Raw genomic sequence first — 13,685 nt, forward strand, 5'->3', positions numbered from 1 at the left:
TATAGCCTCTATAATCTGGAATAAATAACTCTATTTTTTGTTTACTCAGTGTTCTAAATAAATCTTTCTGGCTAATCATGATCAGAATCAATTGTAGCTGTATTTATATCAATATCTCTGGTATACCATTGTTAATCATGTGGGACAAATTGCATTTTGTTTCACTTCCACCTGTCCAATCTTCACACATAAACCTTTAATATAGTCTGGTGCTGGGATTGGATCCAGCTGCCCCCAGTCTCCTCTCTTTGAAAAAATTTAAAAGTTGGGGTGACCTGGAGGGGTTTGAGGATCAATGGTGCCTGCTGGATGTAATTTCTCCACCTCATGACTCAGACGGAGTTTCTCCAATAAAGAAATAAAGCTTTTGCCTGAAGCTCCCACTCTGCCCATGACAGGAAGCCCTGGGAGTGTCTTTGACATCCCGGCTCTTTGGCAGCCTGGGGACTCCTGGGATGTCACCGTGGAGCCCCCAAGAGTGCCTGTGACAGAGCGGTGCCTTTGCAGCCCAAGGTCCTCTGCGATGTCACCATGGAATTGCTGGGACTGCGTCTGACCACACGGCTCTTCAGCATCCCGAGAAACCTCTGGGAGGTTTCTGTGGAGCACCTGTCTGTGCCTGTGACATTCCAGCTCTTGAACAACCTGGAGACTCTTGGAATGTCCCCATGGAGCCCCAATGAGGGTAACAAATCTGATCCTTGGCAGGCATCCATCACAGCCCCCTGTTGCTATGGTCAGTCCCTTGGCAGCTCCATGGAGACCCCATGCCAGGGGTGGTTGCCATGGACACCAGCTCAGGCCTGGAGCCAGGGCCCATTGCCATGGCAACCATTTGCAGTCCCATCCCCAGGCTCATGGGATCACAGAGCCACAGAATTGGCTGAGTTGGGAGGGAGCCATGGGGATCCTCCAGTCCAACTGCTGGCCCTGCACAGGACACCCCAACAGTCCCAGCCTGGGCCTGGCAGCGCTGCCCAAACGCTGCTGGAGCTCAGCCAGCCCTGGAGCTGGGAGCCTTCCCTGGGGAGCCTGTTCAGTGCCCCAGCAGCCTCGCAGGAAAAACCTTTTCCTCACATCCAGCCTAAACCTGCCCGCCTCAGCTCCAGCCGCTCCCTCCACTCCTGTCCCTGGGCACCAGAGGGAAGAGGTTCCTGCAGCCCCCAGCCAGGGACCCGCTCCCAAGGCTGCTGCTACGACAACCAGGCCTGGCACCAGCTGGGATGCTCAGTTTCCATGGGCTGGGCTTCAGGAATGGCATTCCCCAATTTCCTGCTCCTGCTAAAACTGCATCGCTGCTCACTTCCCTCCCACCTCCCATGGAAAGCAGAAAAGGCAAAGATCCCATGCTGGGATAAGAACAATTTATTGAGAACAGCAACGGTATAAGGAACAAACAGGAACAGAAATAATTTTGGTAACAGAATAGATAAGAAAATCTATTTACAGGGAAAACTAAACCACCACACAACTGGCTCTTCCTGGCCACATATTTCCTCCTGCCTGGAAAGGACACCCTTCTCCTCTGGTGAGAGAGAGGGAGTCGTTTTCCTGCCCCTGGCAACGACCTGAGACGGGATTGAATATAATGAAAGGACCATGGCCAGACCCTCATGTTATTTAATCCCACATCATGTCATTGCCATAGGCAAGAAAAGGTACAGGGGTCTTCCCAGCACGGATCACAGGGAACATGGATCACCAGGTCTCTTCCCAGTGTCGGTCCTCCAAGTGGGGATGAAGCTGGAGCAGTGCACAAAGCTCTTCCTGAACTTGGGGCACTCGCAGGGCTTCCCTTACCGGTGCTTCCGTTGGTGTCTGGTCAAATGAGAGCTCCGGCTGAAGCTCTTCCCACATTCCCCACACTCGTAGGGCCTCTCCCCAGTGTGGATGCGCCGATGATTGACGAGGGTGGAGTTGTACTTGAAGCCCTCCCCACAGTCGGGGCAGCGGAAGGGCCTCTCATCCGTGTGAATCCGCTGGTGCATGACGAGATTTGAGCTGGTCTGAAACCTCTTCCCACACTCAGGACACTCGTAGGCCCATTCCCCAGTGTGGATCATCTGGTGGCAGATCAGGCTGTTGCTCCGGCTGAAGCTCTTCCCACACTCCAAGCACTTGTAGGGCTTCTCCCTATCCTGAAGCTGCTCATGCACCACCAGCTCAGAGCCTCGGCTGGATCTCTGGCCACCTTCCCGGCACAGGGTGGGTCTTTCCTCCTCAGAGCACCCTGGGATGGGTTTGGAGCCCCTCCTCCTGCGGGATCTCTGAAGCTTTTCCTCCCAGCTTGACTCCTGCGCTGTGGAGCTGCTCAAAACGGCCTCTTCCACAAGGTTCTGCCGTGGGGATTTGTCCTCCCTGGTCTCCATCCTCAGCTTCTTGTCTGGGGGAGGAAGGACAAGGAGAGGATGGGATTTGCCTCCGTGCCAGAGGGAAGGGGAAGGAGATCCCCCCAGTGCGTCCCCGGCAGGACGGCGTCGGCAGCGGGGTTGTCCTGCAGCCGGGGGCCATGCTGGGCTGGGAGATGGAGCAGGAGAGAGGGAGAAAGGGGCAATGACTTCCTCCTCACCTGCCTGGGTGTTCTGGGGCATCTTCCTCTTTCTCACAGCCTCCTTCTCCATCTGGCCAAGGTCTGGGATCAGGAAATCCTGGTTTGAGAGAAAACAAGGAATGAGTACATAGACTTTGAAGGTCCCTCTGTTCAAGTCCCTCTCTAGAAGTCACCGGGCATCTGAGATATCTTGGTTTGAAAGGAATGGTGTTTGCTAAGGAAGGCAGAAAACTCCACTGAAATGGATAAAAATGTAAACATCCCATCCCCTCCGAATTATTATAATTTTGAAATCAAAGTGCTTTCAGGTAACGATATGGGAAAAGGAATATAAGTTGTTTAATAATGAAGGAAAATGAAAATGCAGCAGTACAAAAAAAAACCAACAACAAAAAAACAACTCACCAAGAGTCAGAATGCAACCTTACACACCGTTGGTCAGGGTTTTGGAAGTAATTTGATTAAATGATGGCTGCAGTCCTCCTGGAGTTACAGATGTGGTTCTGTTGAAGCAATGATCCCATAGAAGATTGTAGCTTACCTCTGAAGTTCTGGTGCTGTAGATGGGTCTGGTCTCTCCTCTGGGAATCCAGTGGAGAAAGACTGCCTGTGGTGCTCTGATGCTCTGATTATATCCAGTCAGGAATGCTTGGCTCCTCCCCCTGGCTGGAGCATCTCACAATGGGATGATGTCATTTTATCAGTCCTGCAGTGAGACTCAATGGCCCATTAACAGAAGATATCCCCCTGGAGGGAGGATGGGTGGTGGAAGAGATAAAGAACACTGCCCCACCTGGTTTTAACAGCTGGCCCATTAACAGAAGACATCCCCCGGTTATGAGGGATGGGTGATGAAAGAGATAAAGAAAACTGCTCTACCAGGTTTAAACAGATGGTGATAGAATACATACTTTTGGTTACATCTTGCACTGCAACCCAGGACATGTAGTCCATATAAACCTCCCAAACACCAAGGTTCACCCCTGAAAATGCCTCCCAGGAATTCCCCATCTCTGTTCTCTCCCCTTTGGTCTTCAGTGGTTCCTCCCTGTCCCAGCTGCTGGGGGTCAGACTTGTACTGGGGGTCGCCTGTCTACTCAGGCCCAGGCTGCTGGGAGTGCCAGGAATCCAAAAAGTTCCCCCTATTCCATCTCTCCACTTAGGAATGCTGGGACCCCCCAGTATCCCCACAAGGGGCATTTTCCACTCAGCTTTGGAGTTCTTCATTCTCCAAACATCCCCTCCAAAAAAGCCAATCCAGGGACACCCCAGGATATCTGGGCCGAGCTCCCCCTCCCTGGTCATCTGTGGGATGGGGGGTGATGATCCCATGGGTGGAGGCTGTGAATTCAGGGAATGCTTGACCTCGTGCTTCCTTCTCCTTTCCCTGATCCTCCTTTGTCTCTTCTTCAGGCTGAAGAAGCTGCTCCAGGAGTCAGAAGCAAAACTCCAAGTCCCTTGGAGCTTCAATCATTCCCTCTGAGGGCAGGGACTGCCAAAGGCTCCCCAGAGACTGGTGAGAGCAGATCCTGGAGGCCAGGATTGCCGGGAGCCAAAGGCTCTGAGCAGGGAACTGTAATGCTGAGCAAGCCCTGGCTAGGTTGGAGGAAGCAGAAAGGCCAAGCCCTGAGCCCAGGCCTGGCACAGCAGGGCCTGTCCCTCACGGGTGGCTCGGGGCTCTTTGTGGGGCAGTGGGATGTGAGGGGCAGCAAGGACAAATGCCATAAACCTGTGTGACACTCCAGATCCTTATGGAACCAAGGGACCAGTGTGACACCATGGAAGTTGTGGAACCACGGGGATCATTGTGGCACTCTTGGGCCCATGGAACCAAGGAACCAGTGGGACACTGTGGGGCCTCATGGAAACAAGAGGTCACTGTGAGCCTGCAGGGCTGTAACACCCCAGAACACTTCAATGCTGGTGGATACCAAATGTTCCTGTGCTTGAATTTGGTTCACAGGAGAAACACCCACCAGATCTTCTCAACATGGACAGATGTAATAAATATTCTTGGTAGGAAGGGACCCACAAGGATCATCAAGTCCAACACTTAAGCGAATGGCCCCACAAGGATTGAACCTACAACCTCGGTGATGCTGGCACCATGCTCTGACCAATTTAGCTAAAAGGTCAAAATGACACAAAATTTAATGGGCAAAATATAGACAACCAAGGAATTTTGGCAAAGGGTTTAATACAGCATCCAATTGAACATAAAACTCTTACCATAGCATTAACTTTGCAAACTTAGCTCATTTAACCTAAAAACTGCTAACCCTTAATGTTTTGGGTAACATTAAGATATCCAAAATTAATCCAGGCACATTGCATAAGAAGGGGAATAAAAAGAGACCAGAAACACGTAAGATCTACAGAAAAACACTTTCAGGATGATCCCAGTCACTCCCTCTACAGTCCCAGTCACTCCCAGTAAGATCTGTTGTACCCAGTCACTCCCAGTATGGTTCCAGTCCCTCCCAGATCCTCCCAACATGATTCCAGTCATGGCCAGAGTGACTCCCTGTCACTCCCAGGGTGGGCCCAGTTGCTCCCAGTCACCTCCAGCATGGTTCCAGTCCCAGGCAGCACCTTTCCATTCACTCCCAGTATGATCCCAGCTAGTGCCAGTAGGATGCCGGTATGACCCCAGCATGGGCACAGCTGCTCCCAGGATTATCCAGTGTGGTTCCAGTTGCTCCCATTTACCTGCACTGTGGTTTCACTCTCTCCCAGTCTATCCCAGTTGCTCTCAGTCACTCCTCAGGTGTTTCGAGGCTGATCCCAGTTGCTCCCAGCCACTCCCAGTCACCCTGAGTGCAGTCCCAGTTGCTGCCAGTATGGTCCCAGTCTTGCCCAGCATGGCCCAGCTGCTCCCACTGTGATCCCAGTAGGATGCCAGTTGCCCTCAGCATGGTCCAGTTGCTCACCGTCCCTCCCAGTGTGATCATAGTTGCCCCCAGTATAGTCCCAGTCACTCCCCAGATTATCCCAGCTGCTCCCAGCATGGTCCCAGTCATGCCCAGTTGTCCCCAGTGCAGACCCAGTCAATCCCAGTTGTTCCCAGTTTTCCCCAGCACAGTTCCCATTGTTCCCAATGTGTTCCCAGTCATCCCCAGGATGGTCACAGACATTCCCAGTATATCCCAGTTTCCCTAAGCATGTCCATAGCCATTCCCAGACAATCCCAGTAATCCCAGTCAAGTGCTTGTTATCCCAGTATGATCTCAGGCCCAGTATATCCCAGCTGAGCATTCCCTGAATTCACAGCCCCCCCATCCATGGGATCATCACCCCCCCATCCCACAGGTGATCGGGGAGGGGGAGCTTGGCCCAGATATCCTGGGGGGTTCCTGGGTTGGGTTTTATTGGGGGGGATGTTTGGAGAATGAAGAACTGGAAGACTGACTGGAAAATGCCTTTTGGGTGGATATCGGGGGTCCCAGTGGCAGCTGCTGGCAGAGGCAGCCTGGAGGAGCAGAGCCCTGTGACCCCCAGGACCCCAAAGTGGGGAGGCCAGAGAGGGGGAGCACCACAATTCATGGGACTCTCAATTGCCTGGTGAGGGGTAGGGGGGGACTCCTTGGACCCCCTGCAGACCCAAGAAGGGAATAAGGGGAGAAGTGACCCTGGGAGACCAAAAACCCCCAGCATCCCTAAGTGGGGAGATGGAAACAGGTGAAACTTTTTGGACTCTGGGCACTCTAAGCAGCCTGAAGAGGTCAGGGACCGAGTAGAGAGGAAACCCCCCAGTACAAACCTGACCCCCAGCAGCTGGGACAGAGAGGAACCCCTGAACACCAAAGGGGAGAGACCAGAGAGGGGTAACTCCTGGGAGGCATTTTCAGGGCCGAATCTTGGCATTTGGGAAGTTTGTATGGACCCCATGTCTTGGGTTGCAATGCAAGATATAGCCAAACTTACTTATTCTATCACCATCTGTTAAAACTTGCTGGGGCAGTTTTCTTTATCTCTTTCATCGCCCATCCCTCATCCCTGGGGGATGTCTTCTGTTAATGGGCCAGCTGTTAAAACCAGGTGGGGCAGTGTTCTTTATCTCTTCCACCACCCATCCTCCCTCCAGGGGGATATCTTCTGTTAATGGGCCATTGAGTCTCACTGCAGGACTGATAAAATAACATCATCCCATTGTGAGATGCTCCACCCAGGGGGCGGAGCCAAACATTCCTGACTGGATATAATCTTGGAATCAGAACACCACAGGCAGTCTACTGGATTCCCAGAGGAGAGACTGGACCCATCTACAGCACTGTAACTTCAGAGGTAAGCTACAATCTTCTACAGGATCATTGCTTCAACAGAACCACATCTGTCACCCCAGGAGGAGTGCAGCCACCATTTAATCAGACTGCTACCAACACCCTGACCAACAGGGTATAAGGTTGTATACTGACTCTCTCAGAGTGTTGTTTTTTTGTTGTTTTTCTTTTTTACTGCTGAATTTTCATTTTCCTTTCTTTAGTAAAGAATTGTTATTCCTATATATTTATCTGAGAGGGCTTTCATATCAAGATTCTAATAATTTGGAGGGGGTTGTTGCTTACATTTTTATCAATTTCAATGGAGGCTTCTGCCTTCCTTAGCAAACACCTTTCCTTTCAAACCAAGACACACCAGATGCCCTGGTGACTTCTAGAGAGGGACTGGGACAGAGGGACCTTCAAACTCAATGTGCTCCTTCCTTGTTTTCTCCCAAACCAGGATTTCCCAATCCCAGACCTGGAGGCTGGATGGAGAAGGAGGCTGCGAGGAAGAGGAAGATGCTCCAGGACGCCCAGGCAGGTGAGGAGGAAGTCAGTGCCCCTTTCCCCCTCTCTCCTGCTCCATCTCCCACCCCAGCCTGGCCCCCGGCTGCAGGACAACCCCGCTGCCGACGCCGTCCTGCCGGGGACGCACTGGGGGGATCTCCTTCCCCTTCCCTCTGGCACGGAGGCAAATCCCATCCTCTCCTTGTCCTTCCTCCCCCAGACAAGGAGCTGAGGATGGAGACCAGGGAGGACAAATCCCCACAGCAGAACCTCGTGGAAGAGGCTGTTCTGAGCAGCTCCACAGTGCAGGAATCCAATGAGGAGGAAAATCCCCAGAGATCCCGCAGGAGGAGGGGCTCCCAACCCATCCCAGGGTGCTCTGAGGAGGAAAGACCCACCCTGTGCCGGGAAGGCGGCCCGAGATCCAGCCAGGGCTCTGAGCTGGTGGTCCATGAGCAGCTTCAAGATGGGGAGAAGCCCTACAAGTGCTTGGAGTGTGGGAAGAGCTTCAGCCGGAGCACCAAACTGATCCACCACCAGATGATCCACACTGGGGAATGGCCCTACGAGTGTGGGAAATGTGGGAAGGGCTTCAGCTTCAACTCCCAACTCATTACGCATCAGCGCATCCACACTGGGGAGAGGCCCTACGAGTGTCCTGAGTGTGGGAAGAGGTTTCGGATCAGCTCCAATCTCCTCCAGCACCAGCGGATTCACACGGATGAGAGGCCCTTCCGCTGCCCTGACTGTGGGGAGGGCTTCAAGAGAAACTCCCACCTCATGACCCACCGGCGCATCCACACTGGGGAGAGGCCCTACGAGTGTCCCCAGTGTGGGAAGAGCTTCAGCCACAGCTCCAGCCTGATCTGCCACCAGAGGATCCACACTGGGGAACGGCCCTATGAGTGTCGGGAGTGTGGGATGACCTTCAGCCAGAGGTCCCAGCTGACCATCCACCAGATGATCCACACTGGGGAGAGGCCCTACGAGTGTCCTCAGTGTGGGAAGAGGTTTCAGACCAGCTCCACTCTCCTCCTGCACCAGCAGATTCACACAGATGAGAGGCCCTTCCGCTGCCCTGACTGCAGGAAGGGCTTCAAGCGAAACTCCAACCTCATCACCCACCGGCGCATCCACACTGGGGAGAGGCCCTACGAGTGTCCCCAGTGTGGGAAGAGCTTCACCCAGAGCTCTACCTTGACCTGACACCAACGGAGGCACCGGTAAGGGAAGCCCTGCGAGTGCCCCAAGTGCAGGAAGAGCTTCATGTGCTGCTCCAGCTCCATCCCCCATCAGAGGACCCACATTGGGCAGAGCCCTGATGACCCACGTTCCCAGTGATCTGTGTTGGGAACACACTGGGCTGGAGGTCATGTTATTTTGGTTTCAATTATCTTTTGATTCATCTTCATCCCTTTAAAACCAACAAATAGTGGTAAAAATCAACAAATTCATCAAAGGCATCTAAAACCTCACATTTTACTAGTGCTTCAAGGGAATCTGGGAGATACTTGGGAGTTGGATGTTGTGGGGTTATTTGGTGGAGTTGTCTCCATTTCTTGGCACTCAAAGAGACGAGAGAGTTTGATCGGTCACCTCAAAACCACTCTATGCCACTGAAACCTACTCAGTCCCTCTCCAAAATTATTAAATTCCACAGCCCCTCAGGATGTGATGCCTCATGTTTTAGCTTTCATATTTTTCATATTCTCCACTGCCTAGATTTGTAGTTTTGAGCTTCCTATTAAGTGTTAGTGAGCCCTTTTCACATAGTAAGTAGACAAAACAATTCCTTTTCTAGCTTGATACCAAGGACAGTTGTTAGAAGTTTCAGGCCCAAAAGCATAAACAAGGGTGGACTGAAGAGAGAAAACAAGAAGGATGGGACTTGATCATCTGAAGCTGTAACTGGACAATGAACCCAAATATGCAGATGGACCTCAGCTTATAAAAATGTGAGACCTTGTGATCACTTGTCCATTTTTGTGACCATTTCTGGTCTATCTTGGCTGTAGCCTTGGCCTGGCTCTTGTACTGCCCATGGTGTATTTAAATTCTTCTAATAAACTTTATTCTTAACTCTGTCCAGCCTCTGTTCTAGGTCAGCCTTCTGAAGGCATCAGGTGGAATGGGGTTGGAAGGGGACTGGGTGAAGTGGGATGCAAATCAGGATGGGTGAGATGGGCATTGGGTGGGGCAGGATGGGTGGGATGGAGTTTGGGAGGTGTGAAATGGGGGAAATAGGGATTGGGAAGGGGGTCTTGATATCCAGCAGGGATGGGATGGGTTGGGGTTGGGATTGAGGAGGTGGGGTGGGGTCTGCAATGAGACAGCCAAAGTTTGGGGAAGATAAAGGGAGAGGGTGCCCATTACTGAGTGAGTTTTTGTGTGAGGTGCCCCTGCCCAGGGAGGCAAGGATTTAGTTTCAAATTAATATTGTTAAAGTGAGAGGTGTGGGCAAGAGGGAATTCCATCCCTCTGCCTCAGAGGATGGGCCCTGCGAGCCCAGGGAGAAACTCCACCCTGGACCCCTCGTGGGGAGGCAGCCCAGGGATTTCTGATTGGGTTTGAACCCCTGGGGTTTCTCCCTTGCTGTGTTCCCAGTGGTCCCTGACCTTGAACTCCACCCTGGTTCTCAAACCCCATCTCCCTGCCTCTGTTTGGGGCTGTCTCTGGATCTGAGTTTGTTCCTGAGCTGAATAAATGTTTTCCTGAGCAGAATCCCATCTCGTTGGTGTCCCATGCCTGTTCCTGGTAACTGTGGCCTCCCTGGACATGATCCTGCAGCCCCGAAATGCAAGACCCTGCAAAATCAAGCCCCCCACCCCCTCAGACCCCCCAAATATCAAACAATTCCCATAAATTTGCCCAAATTCCCCCAAATTCCCTTAATTTTTCCTAAATTATTCTTTTTGTCCCACTCCAAGACCAGGTGCCTCCACTGGATCTCGGGGACACCCCCAGGAATTTGGAGGGGGTCTCTCCTCCCCTGCCACCTCCAAAAGCCCACCGCTTTTGGGAAAAAAAAACCCAAACAAAATCCCTTGGATTCAAGGGGGAGTTCCCCAATTTTTAATGTATTTTTTGGGTTTTCCCCCCAAATTTTTCAGTTTTTTTTTCATTTTTTTGCCAGTTTTTTTTGGTTTTGGCATTTTTCAAAATGAACTTTTTGGGGGGGGGTTCCCCCAATTTTTTTTGGGGGGGTCCCTCAATTTTTTTCTGGGAATTCAACCCCTCCCTCGATATATCTTTTGTCCCCCTCCCCCCAAATTGGGTTGAGGGGATTTTTTTTTTCTGTTTTTCTTTATTTTTACCTTTCCCCCCCCCTTTTTTTCTTTTTTCCTCTTTTAATTTATTTGTACTTAATTTGGGGGGCTGAGGGGCAGGAATTTTGGGGAGGGGTCGCCTGGGGGGGGCTAGAAAATTTGGGGAGATGCCCATCCCCCCAAAAAACAGGAAAAATCACAGAAATTCTGGTGTTTTCCCCCCATCCCAAGGTGTGAAAAATATGAAATAAAAAATTTACATTCTCAACTTTTCTGGTGATTTTTGGGGAGGGAGTTGCGATTTTGGGGGGTTGGGTTGGGGAGGAGTTGCTGGTTTTTTGCGGGGGAGTCTCCCAGGTTTTGGGATGGAATTTGGGAATTTGGGGGGAATTTGGAGGTTTGGGGGGAAATTTGGGGTGCTGGGAAGAAACTTTGAGGGTCCTGGGGAAATTTCAAGGTTTTAGGGCAGAAATTTTAGGATTTTTTTTGTAACATTTGGGTGTAGGTGGAGGAAACTTGGGGTTTTAGGGAGAACTTTGGGTTTCTTAGGGGGAGGATTTGGGGTTTTGGGAAAGAAAATGGGGATTGGGGGGGAAATTTGGTGGTTTTGGGGGAAATTTGGGGGGGGTGGGGAAATTTTGGAGGTTTTGATAAATTCTGGGGTTTTGAGGGGAAATTTGGGGTTGGGAGGAAATTTGGAGTTTTGGGGTGGGATTTTGAGTCTTGGGTGGATTTGGGACTTTGGGGGGAGTATAGGGGTTTTGGGGTTTTTGGGGTGATTTGTGAAGAATTTTAGTATTTTTGGGGAGGCATTTGGTGGTTTTGGGGGGAAATTCAGGGGTCTTGGGGGGGGTTCTGATTTTGGGAAGGGGATTTGGGGAGAATTTTTTGGGTTTTGGGGGAATTTCCATTGATGGGGAGAGGTCCTAATCCCATTGAGAAGGGGCATTTTGGGGAGGCCTGAATTTGGGGGGGGGGGGTCTCAGGGGGGATTCTCGATTTTAGGGCGGGGTTTGAGGTGAACTTGGGGGGATTTTCCAGCAATGGGGAGGCATCTTGGGGGTGGGATTTGAGGAGAGGTCTCATCAGAGCCCCATCCTGAGCTGGAAGTGGGGGGGGATGTTGGGAGTGGAATCTGGGGAGGATCTGGGGGGAGATTTTCCAGCCATGGGGAAGGGTCCCGATCCTCGGGCAGTTCCTGAATTTGGGGAGCAGTCTGGAATTTGGGGGGTCTCATTGGGGCAGCAGGAGGGGCTGGAAGCGGGGCACGATGTTGGCGAAGCCGCTCTCCAGGGGGGCCGTGGGCAGCTCCTCGGGGGGTGCCGGGGGTCGCGGCCGCAGGCGCTGCAGCAGCGAGGTCAGGAACAGGAACAGCTCTGCCCGCGCCAGCGCCTCCCCCAGGCACAGCCACTGCCCTGTGGGGAGGGGGCGTCAGCACCGCCCCACCCCAAAGGGTTGGGGGTCCCAAAGGGATGGGGGTCTCTAGAGGGACTGGTGTCCCAAAGGGTCGGGGGGCCCAAAAGGGTCTGGGAGTCTCTAGAGGGACTGGGGGTCCCAAAAGGGTCAGGGGTCCCAAAAGGGGTTGGGGGTTTCAGGGGTTGGGGATTCCAAAAGGGCCGAGGGGATTCCAAAGGGTCTGGGGACTCTGGGGGCTACAGGATCCCAAAAGGGTCTGGGGTCCCAAAAGGGTCTGGGCTACCCCAAAAAGGGTCTGGGGTGTCCCTAAAGGGTCTGGGAGCTTTGGAATTGGGGTCCAAAAATGGTCTGGGGGTTTCAGGGGTGGGGGTCCCAAATGGGTCTGGGGTCCCCACCCCGAGGAATTTTGGGATTCCAAAGAATGTAGGGCCCCACCACAAAGGAATTTGGGGATTTTTGGGATTCCAGAAGGATCTAGGACCTCACCACAAGGATTTATGGGATTTTTGGGGTGCCCACTGGCCGAGAAAGGCACAAAGGGCTTGTTGCACTGGAACTGACCCTGCTCGTCCAGGAAGTTCCCAGGGTCAAATTTTGGGGATTTTTGAAGGATTTGGGGTTGTTTAGGACCGAGCTCAGCAGGGGGTAAATGTCTGTGTCCTGTGGGGTCAGGTGTGGGTTCATTGGGGACATTTGGGGTCAGGTGTGGGGTCAGAGGAGTCCTTTAGAGTAATTTGGGGTTATTTGTGGTAATTTGGGGTCATTGGTGTCATTTGGGGTTACTAGGGTGTAAGAGACAGTCTGAAGTTACCCTCATCTGCCTCACAAACATTGCAAGAACAGAGACCAAGACCCTGAAGACTCCAAGGGAATTTGTGCAGGGGTTCTGGCCTGGTTGAGGTGGAAGCTTGCCAGGTGATGGTTTGCAGGTGTGCTTGTTGTGCTGTCAAGGTACACTGCCTTCATTCCTGCTGCTGAGCAGGGACTTGTAAGGAGCGGCCTGTTCTGTACCTTACACCTGCTTCCCAGAGCAAGGGCTCTCATCACAACAGCCGAGGAATTTCCCCACCTCTTGGCCAGCTGCCCCTTGCTTTGAAACAGACTGTAAAAATGACTTTTCCAAGTTACTTTCTTCAAGAGAGATCTCCCCATGGAAGAACACACTGGCGACCCTGTCTCATCCGTTGGTAGCTATAACCCCCCCTTATTTTCTTTTTGCATTTTGCCTCTTTATCCCTCTCTCCCTCTCTCTCCCTCTCCTCTATCACATAACCCTTGTTGCTGGCAATAAAATAAAGATGCATTAGTGCTGTTGTGATTTAAACTGAAATCCCCTGGTGTCCTTTTTGCACTCTGAGATCAAACGAACCTCTCACAACTCCCACTTGTGTTAGGGGATCGTGACACTCGGCAGCGGGGTGACCCAAGGTGTGGCTCAGAGCAAATGCTCCACGGCACAAGGATATTGGTAGGCGCATGGTAGAGACAAGGATGAGGAGGAGACCTCCAGTATGGGTTCCAAAGGCTTTTACTCGGCAAAAATATATACTCTGCTCAGTTTTGGGCGCTTGTCTTACAGCAGCTAGAGAAACTTGCTTTAAGCAAAAAGGTGAGGAAAGAACTAGAATGGACTCCTTTCAAAACCCAGTTGAAATTTTGCAAAAACAATTAGATGAAGAAAGG

The 13,685-nt window shown here is 51.9% G+C and overlaps 2 pseudogenes; one reads left to right on the forward strand and one right to left on the reverse strand.

The window, feature by feature from the left end:
- Nucleotides 1-8,526, forward strand: part of LOC131586380 (uncharacterized) — a 585,722-nt pseudogene extending 577,196 nt beyond the window's left edge.
- The window catches only part of LOC131586384 (zinc finger protein 850-like), a 287,187-nt pseudogene that overhangs the window by 196,814 nt on the left and 76,688 nt on the right, over nucleotides 1-13,685 (reverse strand).

Source organism: Poecile atricapillus, chromosome 19 (assembly GCF_030490865.1).
Source record: "Poecile atricapillus isolate bPoeAtr1 chromosome 19, bPoeAtr1.hap1, whole genome shotgun sequence".
NCBI lineage: Eukaryota > Metazoa > Chordata > Aves > Passeriformes > Paridae > Poecile > Poecile atricapillus.